The sequence below is a fragment of the Pinus tabuliformis genome, chromosome 8, assembly GCF_031772625.1.
Source record: "Pinus tabuliformis cultivar Carrire ecotype Pingquan chromosome 8, CPIR1, whole genome shotgun sequence".
Lineage (NCBI taxonomy): Eukaryota > Viridiplantae > Streptophyta > Pinopsida > Pinales > Pinaceae > Pinus > Pinus tabuliformis.
In genome coordinates, this window is record NC_142294.1 from 1,211,651,267 (window position 1) to 1,211,668,934 (window position 17,668).

The window sequence follows — 17,668 nt, forward strand, 5'->3', positions numbered from 1 at the left end:
CATAATTATGTATGCAAGCTACTATAATGCGAGTCTCAGAGTTAAGCGAGCCATTGTAATGCGATGCCATAGAATGAGCTATTGTAATGTCATAGTGCAAGCTACTGTAGAGTTTGCGATGTCATAGAGAAGTATGTGATCCATAGGAATATACGAGCCATAGATAAGTATGTGAGGCTACAAATAATGATATGAGGCTCAATAATACAATTGCGTGCCATAGATGATTATGAGGGCCTCAAAATTGAACATATGAACCACACAAAAAATATATTAAGCCTCAGAGGTAGATTCGAGCTATAGAAAATACGAGCCACAAGGAATATGCGTGCCATAGAGAATATGCAAACCAAAGAGATATGCAACCCATAGTAAATGTGATCCAAATTGATGCGTGCCACTCAGAGAAAGATATGCAAGCCTCTGAAATAGATAATGAGCCATAGAGAAAGATGCGAGCCTCAAGAAATACAATGCATGCCACAGAAAAGAAGATAGTGAGCCACAGAAAAATAAAATGCGAGCCATAGAGAGTGCGAGCTTCAGAGATATAATCGAACCGCAGAGAAATGCAATGCGAGCCATAAAGAGTGCGAGCCTTGGTGAAGAATGAGCCATAGAAAATAGATACGCAAGCCACTGAGTGTGTGTCCAATGAACCATACAACGTTCTTATTTTATAGATATTCAATGGGTGAAAGGGATCCTCCAATAGTGGAACCGACTTGACCTTGCCAATGTAACCCTTTATAATTTGTTCACAGGTGCCTTAATAATGAAGCCCAAATAAATTATCAAATAATGAAAGAGTGCCATGCCGATTTCATCAAGGAGTGCCATGAATATATTAATAATAACATTTTCCTTTAAACAATTTAAATTCCCTTTGGGGCAAGATGGGCTTCTATTGAGGTAGTTGGGTTCTTATGGGGAAATTTGTCCCATAGCTGACCCAAATTTTAACATCTTTGACTAGCATTGATCAAATTTCCTGAGGCAGGATTTGACCAAATTTTTGAGGAAGGTTGACCGCAGGTCTGAGGCAAGTTGACTAAGTTTTTGAGGCAATTGCAGGAGGCCGAAATTCGGCTTGTGTTTGGGCAGTTGACTGAGGCTATTTGTGGGTTGTTTGATCTAGTTTGACTGGAAAAATCAGATTGAATCTCTTGTTGAATTGGACAATTTCTCTAAGAAAAGGTTGTTGGGTTTTTCCCTAGTTAGGGTTTTTCCAAGTTAAAAATTTGTGTCTTGTGTTTGGTTGTCTCTTCATGATCCTACTGTCATTATTGTTTTTTAGTTGAGATTTTCTATGTATAATTGCTTAATGATGAATGTAACACAAAAATAATTAATTAAGAAATCATTGGAAGTAATTATTAGACTAGAAGATCATGAAAAATCAACATGGTATCGGAGGGAGGTTAATAAGAGCAACCATTGAGAGTTTGTCTTCAAGGAGATTGAGGATTCTGTTTTGCTTGATTGAGTCTATTCAGGAGGTTTTGTGCCGAAGAACAAGTACAAATCAAACCCTGTTGAGGGCTGAAAGGCCTCATTTTGGTTGCAGAGGGTCGAAATCAATCTTGCACAAAGTGGGGACGAGGTGGGGACATTTTTTGGAAGCGGATCCTCGGAAGCGTCATTTCCCAAAAATCTAGGAAGCGAAGCGTCTACTATATATATATATTTATATTTTTTTGCATTTATATTTAAAAAAACATCCAAAATATCAAATTAGTTGTAGAAGATATGGAAACATGCATATTTGTACATAAATCAAGATAGATATGGCATCCATTGTACATTAATGATTAATTATTCGAGCATCAACCATCTACAATCTAGATTCTTCTCCTCTTGTTTAGCCTTTGACTCTACCTCGATTGTCTAGGGATATTAGTCCAATTTTGATCAAACTACCTTTATCCAAGCCTTAAAACATGTTAGAAAAAGCTTAACATGCTTGATCGAACATTGCCCAATTTTGATCAAACTACCTTAATCCAAGCCTTAAAATATGGTAGAAAAAGCTTAACATGCTTGATCGATGATTTTGACTTGATTGAAAGGTAATTTTTTGCTAAGGGCATGATAAAGGAGTTCAACAATTAACACCACCAACATTAGGGTACATATAGGGCTAGTGCTCTTGATTAAATGCCAATCACATACCCTAATACATGATGTAATCTAATGAAATGCCACAATCCCATTGATCTTGAATTCCCGAAAATTGTTAAGTCTGTTGAATTTTGAATAGGATATTAAATTCTATTTTCTCCATATGAAGTCTGATGAGGCTGGAACCACTCTCAAACATCTAGAGTCATTTCATGGTAATGTTAAAAATTTAAGTAAAAGGATGAAAATGAAAGATAAAGGAGAATGTCACTTTTATTTTAAGAATTTAACATTACCATGAGGGAGCATCTAGGAAGCATCTAAGGAGCATCAAGGGAGCACCTTGGGAGTGTTCGAGAAGCCCCAAACCAACTTCAAAGAAAAATAAAAAATAAAATTAAGAACCTTGTGGAACCGCCTGTCTCCCTTTGTATCTGCTCTGGATCCGTCGTCGGATTTGTACGAATTCGCCATTCGGAAATCCGGAACTGTGGATTGGGCTAGCACGGTTCCAAATTTCCAAGAATTTGTCTTCACAGGCTTGATTTGTGGTTTCGGATTTCCAAACCGCAGATCTGATGACAGATCCGTATGGGATGTGGTTCTCGGTTTGGCTCCTTTGGGGGGGGTTTCCTGCAACTATGGCCAAAATGCTTCATGGTTGATCTCAGGAAGGTCGAAAGTTCTCAATGTGACAATAGGAGAAGCCAAAAAACCTCAAGTTTATGGCCAAGACGTGTGGGTGTTGTCTCAGGTCTGTGGGAGGCCAACAAGGAAAGGTTTAGGGGTTACTATTCAATTTAAGGATTGATGAGTTAGCTGTTGAAGTATGTTTCCCTTAGAATGGAAGGCAAGTAAGCTAAGGGGAAAACCTCAAACTCTTAGTTCTTAGATTGAGATCTCGAATCCTTAAGAAGTTTCATAAATGTGGCATCCACATACCTTACAAAAATGACATGATATGTTGAATTGATACCATGCATTGTTAAGTCTGCCTTAAGCTTGTAATCTAAAATTTTTATGGAGTAGTTCTAGGTTGTGTTTTTGTGGTATGGTTGATCATTTCTAATTGGTATAGACAACATGTGATATGGTTTGATGCATAGTAATATTCTTTTATGGCGTAATAAGGGCGTTCTCTTTCTCTGTTCTAGCATGATGATGGTGGTCACATCTCCTCCAATCTGGCACTAAGTTGTCTCGTGCTAATCGATCTAGTAGTGGTCAATCTTATAAGTTCGAAGGGCGTGATCTTAGGGGTAATGAATTAAATCTTGACTTGGATTTAGTTCTAGAGCATATCAATCAACTCCACTGAGCAACAATAGATTTGATGTTGTAATGTTCCCAATAAATTAATCGCTCGAAAAGATGAAGTAGCCTATGAATCCCTGTAGGCTATAGTCCGTGATAAAGGGGAAAACCCGAAAAATTCCTGTTGTGAGGCAAGTTTTGGGGCAGTTGTGTAAAAAATCTCAAAGCTAGGGCTTGGAGTAAAGTTTACTCAATCGATTAGGAAGGTTTGAAGAATTTGGCTAGGGTTTCTGGCAGAGGGAGGGCAACAAGAAATTGTATCTAGTATCTCAAGGAAGAGTGAATTTCTATTCTGGACAGAATTCGACTAGGGTTTTTGGAACAAAGGGGGTGTCTAAAAGGAAAGCCACAAAATTTGTGGGTCTGATTGCTATTGGGCACGAGAAATTTGTAAGAAATCAAGCCATTGAAAGACTCCCATTAGCCCTGAATCTGTGATCAAGTCTGAAGCTTATTTCGTGATTGGCGTAGGAATTTTATTGAAGAAGGAATTTTGAAGCAGCAATAGACGCATTCTATTCTAGGCGCAAATTATTTGTGGAATTCGGGCCGGAGTGGAACTGAGGGTTATTGTCGACATATTTTCTATGTTCTTTGGTAAACCCGAGCTTGGGAAGGTAGACAAAGTCTAATCGAAAGTTACTTTGTAAGTAATTTCGTGGAAAAGCACACTTGCAAGTTTGGAAAGAGCACCAGAAGGCTTCCTTAAGCCATAAATAGGCAAGTGCAAACGTTACTGAAGTTGCACAAGCTCGAAATCCACTATGAATTGGAATCGACCCACAATAGATTAGCGTTCCTCAGTAAGTGAATTAAATTCTAGCAGTTTTCTAGTCGTATGGATAATTAAGTATGGAATACAGGACGATTGGTTAATTACTCGGTGGAGCGTTGTCAAATATTATAATGGTTAGTTGATTGTGGATTCTCTCTATGATGAACTGTTGAATGAACCGAAGCATTGTTATAATCTCAAATTATAATTGTTGTTTGGAACTAAATTGGGATACTTTATGGACCGCTGAAAATATTGAGATTTTTGTAGTACTGTTATTCATACTTTGTCATTAATTGGTTGTAATCAATATTTGAAACTCTAGTTACTGGAAACCTAGCACAAAAATTTCTCTGCTACACTACAGTGGTATCAGAGCAGAGATCCTGCCAGCCTGGATGGTGTTTGAAGATGGAACAATTGGGAACAGTTTCGAGCAAGGAGTATGCAGCGTCTCGGATGAAACTACAAGAGCAACAAGTAGAAACAATGAAGGATTTGCAATATTGGAACAAAAGGGTTTTTGAGGAATTGAAAAAGTTGGAGGTAAAGAATAAAAGAGATCAATTCTGCAAACCTAATGATAAGAGTACGCCCCTTAGAAGTATTCAGCCATTTGGGACGATTCAATCTTCAACACCAAATTTTGGCCAGAGCACTCCTGTTTTTGACAGCAACTTGTTCCCTAACAACACATCAACTCCTGTTTTCAGGCAGGGAACGTTTGGGCAGCCCACTCAGCAAAATATGATAGCTGCCACACCCATGACCTCCAAGTCTGGTCAAACATTGGCATTGAAGAATGAAGGCAAACAGCAGAAGGCAGGCAAATGGAACGACTTCTGGACTAGTTGCAGAAAAGGCAAATCAAGTGATAAGACCAAGCTTGAAAATCAAAGTACAAGAAAAACTGAAGCAAAGGCCAAGGCTTGGACATGGTTGTATCCCCCTAAAAAGGAGGAAAATCCTAAAGAAGACACCATGGCTAATGATAACAGTTTTGAAGGTAAATGAAGTTGGCTTCTCAAGGAAGGGAATACCCTTTCTGCTTATAACATCCTTCAAATTTCAGATATGCATGGTAAAGATAGTAGTGTCAGCAAGGACTCTCTGGACACCTCTTGCAATAAGTTGTTATTGCACAGCTCAATCTCAGTAGTAGCAAGCACTAAGACATCAGGTTGGGATACTGACAACTCTACTACAGGATCCACTATGAAGCTATCAAAGGATGCAGTACCATGTTGCCAACTGGACCGCAACAGTGGACAAGAAGCATTTATTTTAGGACTTTCAAATTTAGATAACAAGAATAGACCTCATTCTCTTAAAATGAATAAGGAAGCCAAATGGAATGGGATTGGATATCCCACTGATGAGTGCAACAACTGTGCATTACCTCAAAAAAATGGAGACATGTTGATGTATTCCACAAATACATTTCAATCACAGAAAAGTCATCAGGCTAAGCCAGAGTGCACTCCAGCACCATTAGAAAGCCAGCTTGCATAGAGTACGGGTTCAGTCACTAATCATGCTGTTTCTGCTCATAAGGTTGGAATGACTTTGAATACATCAGTGGATAATATTCCCCTCACCCCTTCCTCTCGTACAGAATCTGAAATTGATGTCTTGCTAGGCTTCAAAAGAAAATATGATGAAGCTTTGCAAAGACATGATGTGAAAACAATAGTTATTACAGGTTCTAGTGGCAAATTCTGTGGGGGCTTTGATATTGGAAACTTAAGGGGATTACAAGGTGGGGCTGTACAAAATCGAGGAGGACAGTTTGAACTGACAGATGTTTCAGTCAGAGTCATGACTGAATTGTTTAAAGACGCAAAGAAGCCAACCGTTGCTGCTATTAATGGTTTTGTGCTCGATGGTGGACTTGAGATTGCAATGACTTTCCATGGATGCATAGTTGCACCACAGGCTCAACTTGGATTGCTTGAACTCCAACTTGGAATTATCCCTGGTCTTGATGGTATATAGCGATTTCCACGCCTAATGGGCCTTTCAAAGGCACTTGAAAAGACACTGTTACCGAAACCAACCAAATCTGAAGTGATGAGTGAGTTGGGGCTTGTGGATGTTGTAGTTCCACCTGTGGAATTACTAAACACAGCTTGTCGCTGGGCATTGGACACTGCAGAAATTCGAAGGCCTTGGATAAGAAGTCTTTACCACACTGACAAGTTAGAACCTTTGGGAGAGGCATGCGAAATCCTAAAATTTGCACGAATTCAAGCACAAAAGAAGGCTGCTAATCTCAAACATCCACTTGTTTACCTTGATGTCATTGAGGAGGGAAGTGTATCTGGACCAATAGCCGGCTTGCTAACTGAACGTTCAGCATCAAAGGTTCCAGGAGTCAGAAATGAAGGCTTAAAACCAAGAAGAGTCAGAAAGGTAGCTGATCGTGGTGGTGGTTTTGATGGGTTTTGGCATAACCACAACCCTAATCCTGAGGGGCTATCTTGTGATCTTTAAAAGGGTAAATGATAAATGCCTTTAAGTCTGGTCTTGAACATATTAAAGCAAATTTGCATAGCTGTGTGAATAAAGGAAAAATGAGTCAAGAAAAGTTTGAGAAAGTATTCTTCCTGGCACAGGGTGTAGTCGACTATGAAAACTTTAGGAGTATGTGTGTGGTAATCGAAGCTGTCATTGAAAATGTAGCTTTAAAACAACAAATAATTAGTGGTCTCAAGAAACACTGTCCATCACATTGTGTTCTAGCAACAAATAGTTCTACAATAGAATTAAACCTGATTGACCTGGAAACCAATTTGCAGGATCAGATTGCTGGTGCACATTTTTCAGTTCTGCACGTATAATGCCTCTCCTGGAAATAGAGGCACTGGACTGCTCTGGATTGGCAGTTAATCACATGTTTTTTTCCATATACTCAATCAGCTATACTCTTGACAGACATTGATATTGCCTCGATAATGGGCACAGGATACCCACCCTACAGGGGCGGTGTTACGCCCTGGGCAGATTCTCTTGGAACAAATTACATTTATTCCAAATTGAAGATCTGGGCTGCATATGATAATGATGATGATAGAATTTACTCTGTCAAGGATCGAGCAAAGGTCAGAATGAATCTTCAATGTAATATTTTAATGTGGAGTACTATGAAGGAGTTGATGGGAATAGATTTGGAAGGTGAACATGATGCTCAGAAACTGACCATTGTACATTTCATGAGCAATAATATTGGAAATATCCTCTCTAAAAGCATGCCTCGAATGCTATACTTCAATCCTAAAATGATTGGTGTTGACCTGTGTCAAAGGAAAATTGTACTGCAGATCACTTTCTATCTTTAGCAATGTTTTGATGCACATTGATCTGATCTGATTTCAAATATCAAGGAAGAAGAGCAACATGGGCAGCAACAAAGTTTGTCATTGCTTGAGGACAAGCAATATCGGGAAGGGGGGATTGTAATGTTCCTTGTAAATTAATCGCCCGAAAAGACGAAGTAGCCTATCAATCCCCGTAGGCTATAGTCTGTGATAAATGGGAAAACCGCAAAAATTCCTAGTGTGGGGCAAGTTTTGGGGTAGTTGGGTGAAAAAACCCAAAGTTGGTGCTTGGAGTAAAGTTTACTCAATTGATTAGGAAGGTTTGAAGAATTCGGATAGGGTTTCTGGCACAAGGAGGGCAACAAGAAATTGTATCCAGTATCTCAAGGAAGAGCGAATTTCTGTTTTGGATAGAATTTGGCTAGGGATTTTGGCATAGAGGGGGTGTCTAAAAGGAAAGCCACAAAATATGCGGGTTTGATCGCTATTGGGAACAAGATAAATTCGTAAGAAATCAAGCCATCGAAAGGCTCCCATTGGCCCTGAACCCATGATCAAGTCTAAAGCTTATTTCGTGATTGGTGTAGGAATTTATTGGAGAAGGAATTGTGAAGCAACAATAGATGGATTCTATTGTGGGAGCAAATTATCTGTGGAATTCAGGTCGAAGTGGAAGCGAGGGTTATTGCCAACATGTCAACATATTTTCGGTGTTCTTTGGTAAACTCGAACTTGAGAAGGTAGACAAAGTCTAATCGAAAGTTACTTTGTAAGTAATCTCGTGGAAAAGCACACCCGCAAGTTTGGAAAGAGCACTAGAGGGCTTCCTTAAGCCATAAATAGGCAAGTGCAAACGTTACTGAAGTTGCGCAAGCCCAGAATCCACTATGAATTAGAATCGGCGCACAATAGATTAGCGTTCCTCAGTAAGCAAATTAAATTCTAGCAGTTTTCTAGTCGTATCGATAATTAAGTATGGAATATAGGACGATTGATGGAGCGTTGTCAAATATTATAATGGTTAGTTGATTGTGGATTCTGTCTATGACTATTGAACAAACCGGAACATTGTTATAATCTCAAATTATAATAGTTGTTTGGAATTGAATTAGGATACTCTATGGACCGCTGAATTGCAATATTGAGATTTTTGTAGTACTGTTATTCATACTTTGTCATTAATTGGTTGTAACCAATATTTGAAATTCTTATCGAAATTCTAGCTACTGGAAACCTAAGACAAAAATTTCTCTGCTACACTACAAATGTCTCTGTGACTGGTGCGAAGTTGTCAAAGCTTGATGAGGTTCAATAGATAATATTTGATATATAGTTAGAGGTGGAGAAAAACTGGGGCTAGTAATGTCTCTCCCTGCTATGAGTAAAGTTTGATAACAATAGGGTTCTGATTTGAATAGAGATTGGTGTGATTGAGGATGTGGATTGTGGTCTAAGCAACCTTGTGGGAGCAAAACTGTGACTTGTAACATCTTTCCATGTGGTAAATGTGAATGACCTCCAATATTAGTATTGTGTGGTAGTACGAGTGCTTGTGCAATGGTAAAACTGATTTATGGTTCATGCAAAGACTTTTAAATCTACAAGTGAAGCAATTTGAGGTGCAATATGAAAAGATCTAAAGCTGATATCAACCTAAAGGCAATCTGATCACTAGTGCAACTTGGGCTGGACACCTAAGTTTATCAGTTCTTTTGTCAAAGCACTTGGAGTAAAGGTCATTGGCTCGTGAATTTGTTAAGCAAAGTTGCGAGGGTTGTTATGTGAGGTCCTAAGGGATGTGAAACCCTAGAATGAGACCTAAAATGCTGAATGACAGTAAAATTGTACATAACATGTAAATAACTGTTGATTTTTCAAGGATCTTCTAAACTAATAATTACTTCTTATGATTTCTTAAGTTAATTTTTCTGGCATTCATATTCATCATAAAGCAATTACATAGAAGATCTCAACAGTAGAAACAAAATGCCAGTAGGATCATAAAGAGACAGCGAAACAAGAAACACAATATTTACCCTAGGAAAACCCAATTGGGGGAAAAACCCAACAACATTTTCCTTAGAGAAATTCTTCAGTTCAACAAGAGATATATCTAATTCTTCTAGTCAAATTCAAAGTCAAATTGACCAACAATATGGCCCTAGTCAAACTGCCCTCTTGTCAAGTCATAAGGTTGTACAACAAATTCTGCCTGATCTGATTTACTAGGGCCAAATGTCAACCTTCTTTTGCACTAAAAAATACTCGGACCTTCTGCCAAAAGTGCCCAGAAACTTCACATGTGCGAAACTACAGAAGGATGTGATATGTGCGAGGTCAAACAAGAGAGAGAAACTTGGTTAATTGCTAGAGGACTTCAACCTTCTTCTTTTTCCTCTTCTTTGCTTGATGAACAGAAGAATACTTGCGTATGCGTGATTCAAGATTATGTTTGGAGGAGGAGTTCGAATGCCTTATGTATAGAAGTCTGGTTGGCGAAATGGGTGGCTCTCTAATTGGGGCCGACTTGATGAGGAAGAGGGCCGACTTGACAACTTTTGGAGCAAAAAATTAAATTTTGAAAATTCAAAGTTTCTCTTTTGGAAATGACATGAAGAACATGTCTTACATTTTTCATTATGTACATTTCAAGGGCTAAAATATTAGTTATGAAGATCGACCATAGCTACAAAATTCAACACTCCCTCTTAGCTAGGGAGGTATTCATGATGACTGTCTAGATGTTCTCTTGTTGACAAATTTCTCTATGAAAAGGTTATAACATTTCATAATCAACATCAACATCATTTAATTACCTGGTCAACAACTTTGACTCATGGTAAATCAACAACATCAACTAGTTACCATAATTTTAGTTGGTACCTCTGACCTCTGGTGCACCATAATTCTGGTTGGCACCCATGACACAGGGTGCATTATTAGCATCAACTAGTCACCATAATTCCGGTCCCTCTGACACATGGTATATAGACTAGTCTTGGTTCACCATCATCTTGGTCAATATCTTTGACTCATGGTGAATCTCCAAAGGCCTCACTCTTCATGAGTAATTATGGGCCTGATGCTAAATGTGCTCACTCAACCTATCAGGAGAGTCTGAGCTTGGTACTAGAAGGCACCCACTCAACTGAATGATTCTGGGCCTATATGGCTATTCTTCCTAATTCCGGTCAACATACTTGACACAGGAAGAATGACTCTCCTATGCTAGACCATTCTCCATAATTTTGGTCAACACACTTGACACGGAGAATTTTTGTTCTTGATGCTATCACATCAACACTCCGGACCATTCTCCTGGTCATTCTGACCTAGAGAGAATGACTATCCTTGATGCTGCAATTTCATCACTCCCTCTTACTGAGAGATACATGCTCAATAATTTCAAGCTTGTCCTCAAATGTTGTCCTTCCATATCATGTCTTGGTACTAGATCTCACTGTGCTTTGAATTGTCATCATGGTTGTCACTTGCACTTGATCAAACAATTTGAAAGTAGTTTTTGAAGCCATACTGCTTCACAACTCGCCAACCAAGCTGCAATATACTTGGTTTTTGCAGTATTGAGTGCAACAAATGTTTGCTTCCTGCTCATCCAAGAAATCATAATGGAGCCCAAATTGAAGCAATATCCTGATGAACTCTTTCTGTCTTCTGCACTCTCTGCCCAATCTGAATTTGTGAATTCTTGCAGTTGTACTTCACTATTTGAGACATATCTCAAACCATAACTGACTGTGCCATGACCAACTGTACCATGTTGGTACTTCAACACATGTTGAGCCACATGAGTAATAAAAATTGCACCTCTCACCCACAAACTTCTACTAAGACACACTTTGAGGGGTTAAAAATGTGTTCTTGACTCTCAAAACCAACTTTTCCTAAGTTTGGTGGAAAATGTGGCAATAAATTAAGCCAAAAAATAAATAAATGGAGAAAAATAAATATCCACACATGCCAGATGATGTGGAAATGAGTTGGAAAAACATGGAGGAGTTAAAGTGAAGTCTCAAGGTGATGTGAACTAAAATCAAGGAAAAGACATATGCTCCAAGAAGATCAAATTTTTGGAGGGGACCACGAGATTCCCAAGGAAAAACACATTTATTATGGAGGGGAATTCAAATTGCATTGATGAGTCATCTTTTTGGTGGGATTTGACTTGGAGTTTCACTGGAGATGAGTGGAGAGTGGTCTCCTACCACTCCACTCCCATATACACTTGTCCCTTCTCAACAATGAGTTAGCTCCTCTCAAGGATTGCGTGGGCCTCTCTAGGGAATTCAAATTGCATGAGAAAGCTTTGGGATTGTCATCATCACACTTGACATTTGGTTCTTCATTGAGATCTCCGCCCATTCTCCTATATAATTGAGCCTTGGGCTCTCATATTGTTTCTTTTGCAACGGGCTATTGTGCTTGGGGAATCTGTGCTTCTATGTACTTTTGTTCTTCATTTGAATAAAAAAACTTTGGGGCTCATTTATCATTGTTATTCCATTGGAGCATGTGCTTGGTTCATTGATGGTATCATCCTCTCTACTTGTGCTTTTGAGTTGTATTTCATTTGCTCGTATGGTTTTATAGAATTGTAGATGTATAGCTATCTTACATTTACAATTGGTTTATGAATATGCTATAGGTGTAGACTACCTCTAGTTGTTTTCATATAAATTTCTAGAGTTATCTCACCATTGTTTATTGATTTAATCCATATGAGCTAATGTGTGTTGGAAGTTTTGTAGAGGATGATTGTTGAATCAACTAGCAAGCATGAGGGAAAATCTTCGTGAGACCAACCCACTGTTGGCATTGTTTTCAAGGAGCTCTCATCGTTATTTGAATTTCATAAGTCTAATCTTTAGAAGTACTTGATCTTGCAAGGTACTGTTTTTACATAGTTTATGCATAAGTTAAAATATCAAAAAATCCTTTATATCTTTTGATCTTGTGCTTTCATCTCTTTACCTAGTTAATCAAGAGCTTCTTATAAGCTAGACAAACGATGGGGTCTTTTCCCATCACTTGATTTAGTTTTTGTATGTTATTTTGTAGCATTATCACTCACTTACATGCTCTTTTTTTCACACTAACTTTTGTTTTAGTTTTGAAGCCGTAACATTCTTTCTTGTAGGTCCTCTCAAGCTTCAAGACTCATTCCAAGGAGGTTGTGGGCATTAGGAGAGTTTGTGAAAGAGGCTAGGTTGTGTATCATTTTGGAGCTTGTATTCTCTAATTGTAGAACCTCTTCATCTCTTTCGAGGCTCCCATACTTGACGGAATTTCCTTGTCTCAAGATCTCACATTGTATTTTCCATCAATTCCTTGGGCAACCCTCTAAGAGGCTCTAACCATCATTGTAAACCATAATAATAAAATTTCTCTTTTGTGGGAGCATGGGTCCTACCCATTGGCATCCCTATCTCTCCATTTTAGGGAGAGAATTTGTGGTTGGATTGACTTGTTGGCTTTGACATTTTCGTTTTTCTTTCACATCATATTGTTGGTGAAATAGAAGAAAAATAGGAAAGAATTACACACATTCAGTTATATATTGACCAAGAAAACACCATAACTAATTGGAAACCAAACACACACATAGACACAGGATTTATGTGGCAAAACCTCAACAATGTGTTAAGGAAACATCCACGGGGCAAGGGATTGGAATATACTAAATCAGCAATAATTCTTCTCACTTACATTTCATGGGCATTCACTAGTTTTATATCATCGACCTCCGTTACATAACTGACAATTCGGTATAAAACTGACTAATTACATTTTACTCAAAATTACTAATTCGTTGTCAAACTAACAAACTCCACCTTGACAACAATTTTCCTAATCCCTTGCCCATGCCCATTCATCATCTTTTCTGCAAGCCAAGAGAAGCTAAACACCACCGCAGCTTCTCTATTGTAACTGGCTTTGTGAACATGTCTGCACAATTCTCTCGCGTATGGACCTTTTGAAGAGCTACTTTTCCGCCATCGATCACATGTCTCAGAAAATGATACCTTACATCAATGTGCTTGGTTCTGCTGTGATAAGCAGGATTTGTAGCCAAGTGAATAGCGCTTTCACTGTCACAAAGTACATTCACTTTCTCCTGCGTCCTTCCAATCTCATTGAGCAGACCCTTTAACCGGATTGCTTCTTTACTGGCATCTGAAGCAGCTATATATTCAACTTCGGTAGTGGACAACGCAACTGTTTCTTGAAGCTTTGACATCCAACTATTTGCTCCACCTGCAAGAGTAAAGACATAACCTGTAGTAGATCTTCTTTTGTCCAAATCACCTGCATAGTCAGCATCTACATATCCGCAAACTGATCCTTCACTACCATTAAAGACGATGCAATGGTCACTTGTGCCTCTTAGATATCGAAGCACCCATTTCACTGCTTGCCAATGTTCTTTATCTGGATTTGCCATGAACCTGCTGACAACCCCAACTGCATGTGAAATGTCAGGTCTTGTAGATACCATCGCATACATTAAGTTGCCTACAGCATTTGCATATGGTACATGAGACATATACTGCTTTTCTTCATCAGCTCTAGGACTCAAAATCGAAGAAAGCTTAAAATGGGAAGCTAGTGGAACATTAATAGGTTTCACATTATTCATAGAGAACTTTTCAAGTACTTTCTCCACATACTTCTGCTGTGATAACCAAAGCTTACCATTTTTCCTGTTTCTCTGTATCTCCATGCCCAAGATATGTTTTGCTGCTCCAAGATCCTTCATATCAAACGTCCTAGAGAGTTGAGCCTTTAACCTGTTGATCTCTTCCATGCTTTTGCTTGCAATAAGCATATCGTCAAGATACAAAGCTAAGATAATGAATATGCCATTGAAACTTTTGAAGTATACACAATGATCATACTCACTTCTTATAAAATTCTGGCTCACCATGAAGGAATCAAACTTCTTGTACCATTGTCTGGGAGACTGCCTTAGACCATACAATGATTTCCTGAGCTTGCAAACTAATCTTCTGCTGCGACCTCGTACAAAACCTTTTGGTTGTTCCATATATATCTCTTCGTTCAAATCACCATGTAGAAATGCTATTTTAACATCTAACTGTTCTAACTCAAGATTAAGCAACGCAGTTAGTGCCAACACAGTACGAATAGAAACAAGTTTTACAACTGGAGAAAAAATCTCATGAAAGTCTATACCTTCAACCCGAGAATATCCTTTTGCTACCAGTCTCGCCTTATACCTTTCGACACTTCCATCAACTTTCCGTTTCAGCTTGAAGACCCATTTGCATCCAACAACACTTCTCCCTTCAGGAAGCTCTACAAGATCCCAGGTATTGTTATTGGCTAAGGAGTCCATTTCTTCTTCCATAGCCATTTTCCATTTCTCGCTATCTGTATCATCTACTGCTTCTTGATAACAAGAAGGTTCCCCATCTTCAGTAATCAAAGCAAAAGATGAAGCAGAATCTTCATACCTTTTGGGAGTTTTCCTTTCCCTTGTAGACCTTCTTAGTGCGACTCGTTGCTGAACTGGTTCAGAAACTTGCACTGGTTCAGAAGCTTCAACGGCTTCCTTTGTGTCTTCAACACCTTTTTCTCAAGAAGTCTCTCCTTCCTTTCGACTGTCACCGAAAGGTTTAGCCTCCAACTAAACTCGTTGATTCGGCGATACCTGTTCCTGTTCAATTCTTTCAACATTTGATTTTAACAGAGAGGATTCATCAAATGTTACATCTCTACTAATGACTATCTTCCGCAATGTAGGATCCCACAACCTATATCCTTTCACTGCATAGTCATACCCAACAAAGACATAACATTTCGACTTTGGATCTAATTTTGAACGCTGATTTTTCGAAATAAGAGAATAAGCATTACAGCCAAATATCCTCAAATGTAAATAGTCACAAGACTGACCTGTCCGAACTTCTTCAGGAATTTTACAATCAATTGCTACTGAAGGTGATCTGTTAACTAAATAACAAGCAGTAGATACTGCTTCTGCCCACAACTCCTTTTGCAAGTTAGCATTGCTGATCATGCTTCTGGCTCTTTCCATAAGAGTCCGATTCATACTCTCAGCAACACCATTTTGCTGAGTATAAATAGCAGTTTTGTGTCTAACAATTCCCTCATCCTTACAGTATTGTTCAAATTCAACTGAAGTGAACTCACCACCAATGTCAGTTCTTAGACATTTAATAGATTTGCCTGTTCTTTTCTCTATCATTAATTTAAATTGTTTAAAGACATTTAATACATCAACTTTCCTTTTTAGCATATAGACCCAAACTTTACGAGAGTAATCATCAATAAATGTTAAAAAATACAGTGCACCTCCATATGACACAACAGGGGATGGTCCCCACAGATCAGAATGAATATAGTCTAAAACATCTTTACTATTGTGATTTCCAACTTTAAATCTCTGTTTACACTGTTTTCCATACACACAATGTTTACAGAAATCTAACTTCAAGGATTTCAGATCGGGAAGAGATTTACGTTTCATCAGTATCTGAAGACCTTTCTCACTCATATGACCCAATCGCTGATGCCATGGACGAGTACCTGCTTCTTCATTTTCTGATGCAACCGCTGCTTCACTGACCTGAGTACTTCCTTTTAACCTGTAAAGATTTCCGACCTTTTTTTCCTTCATAACCACAAGGGCTCCTTTAAAGACTTTCAAGACGCCATCCTGACCTGTAAACTTATAACCATCTGAATCCAACACTTCCAAAGAAATCAAATTTTTCTTCAAATCAGGTACATGTCTAACACTAGTTAATGTTCTAACTGTGTTATCATACATCTTAATCCTGATATCTCCCATCCCAACAGTCTGACATGACACATTGTTACCCATAAACACAGAACTACCGTTTACATTTTTATACGAAGTAAACCAATTTCTATGTGGGCACATGTGATGCGAAGCACCAGAGTCTAACAGCCAGCTATCTAAACCCTGAGAGACATTACATTCAGGTGAAGTTTCATCTATCATACATAATTCTTCAGCAGATAAAACTTCGTCTATCATACCTGAATCGACCTGATTCGCTTCCTTCTTCGGGTTTTCGGATTCCTTTAGTTTCCAACAGTCCTTCTTCAAGTGTCCAATTTTACCGCAGTTCCAACATTTTGCCTTACACTTCTTTCCCTTCGATTTCGATCTGGAAGACCCCCTTGGTTTTTCTCCTCTTTCCTTTGAGCGTCCTCTAGCGACCATGGCTTCTGATGCAGCTGTTTCAGTGCTGGATTTCCTTCGTACTTCTTCAGACAGGAGAGCTCCCACGACTGATTCAAACTTCAAAGAATCAGCAGTGCTCAAGCTGATTGAAGTTACGAAGTGATCCCATGATTCAGGCAGAGAACACAACAAGGTTATGGCTTTATCTTCTTCTTGTATTTTAACTTCCATATCTGTTAATTGACATATTAGTGTATTAAAAACATTCAAATGTTCTGCAATGTTTGAACCTTCTTTCATTCGAAGACTGTATAACTGTCTTTTCAGATAAATTCTGTTGGTTAATGACTTTGTCATATAGAGGTTTTCAAGTTTTTCCCACAATCCTGAAGTTGTCGTCTCTTCAACAATATTGAAGAGAACTTCATCTGCTAGGCATAACCGGATGGTACTGAGAGCTCGGGCATCCAAGTCCTCTCAGTCTGAAGTAGTCATGGTAGCAGGTTTCTTAGTTGCCCCATCCAATGCCTTGTGCAATCCTTGTTGCACAAGAAAATCCCTAACCTTCAGTTTCCAAAGAGCAAAATTGCTCTTTCCGGTGAATTTCTCCACCTTGAATTTCGCATTCGACATCTTGGCCATTTTGTTCTTCTCTTAGGGTTTCAGTCTTTGTTCTTCTTCTAGGGTTTCAGTCTTTTCAGCAAAGGTTTATATTTCCTTATTTTCCAATGAAAGGTTTATATTTCCTTATTTTCCAATGAAAGTTTTTCCTTCAACTAAGGTGTATATTTCCTTATTTCTCCAAATTTTTTTTTTTCAATTTAGATAGAAACACCTTAAAAAAAAAAAAAAAAAACTTCTTTTCTCCTTTGCTTCAAAAAAAAAACTGTCTTCTTTTTCTTCAATTCCACACATTCACCCCTT

General features: G+C 38.5%; 1 protein-coding gene and 1 pseudogene across 7 annotated transcripts in view; both read left to right on the forward strand.

The window, feature by feature from the left end:
• LOC149239726 (uncharacterized) overlaps window positions 1-17,668 on the forward strand; it is a 408,199-nt gene that overhangs the window by 242,984 nt on the left and 147,547 nt on the right. The gene's annotated exons all lie outside the window — the stretch shown is intronic.
• LOC149239727 (glyoxysomal fatty acid beta-oxidation multifunctional protein MFP-a pseudogene) lies at window positions 5,527-8,431 on the forward strand (annotated as a pseudogene).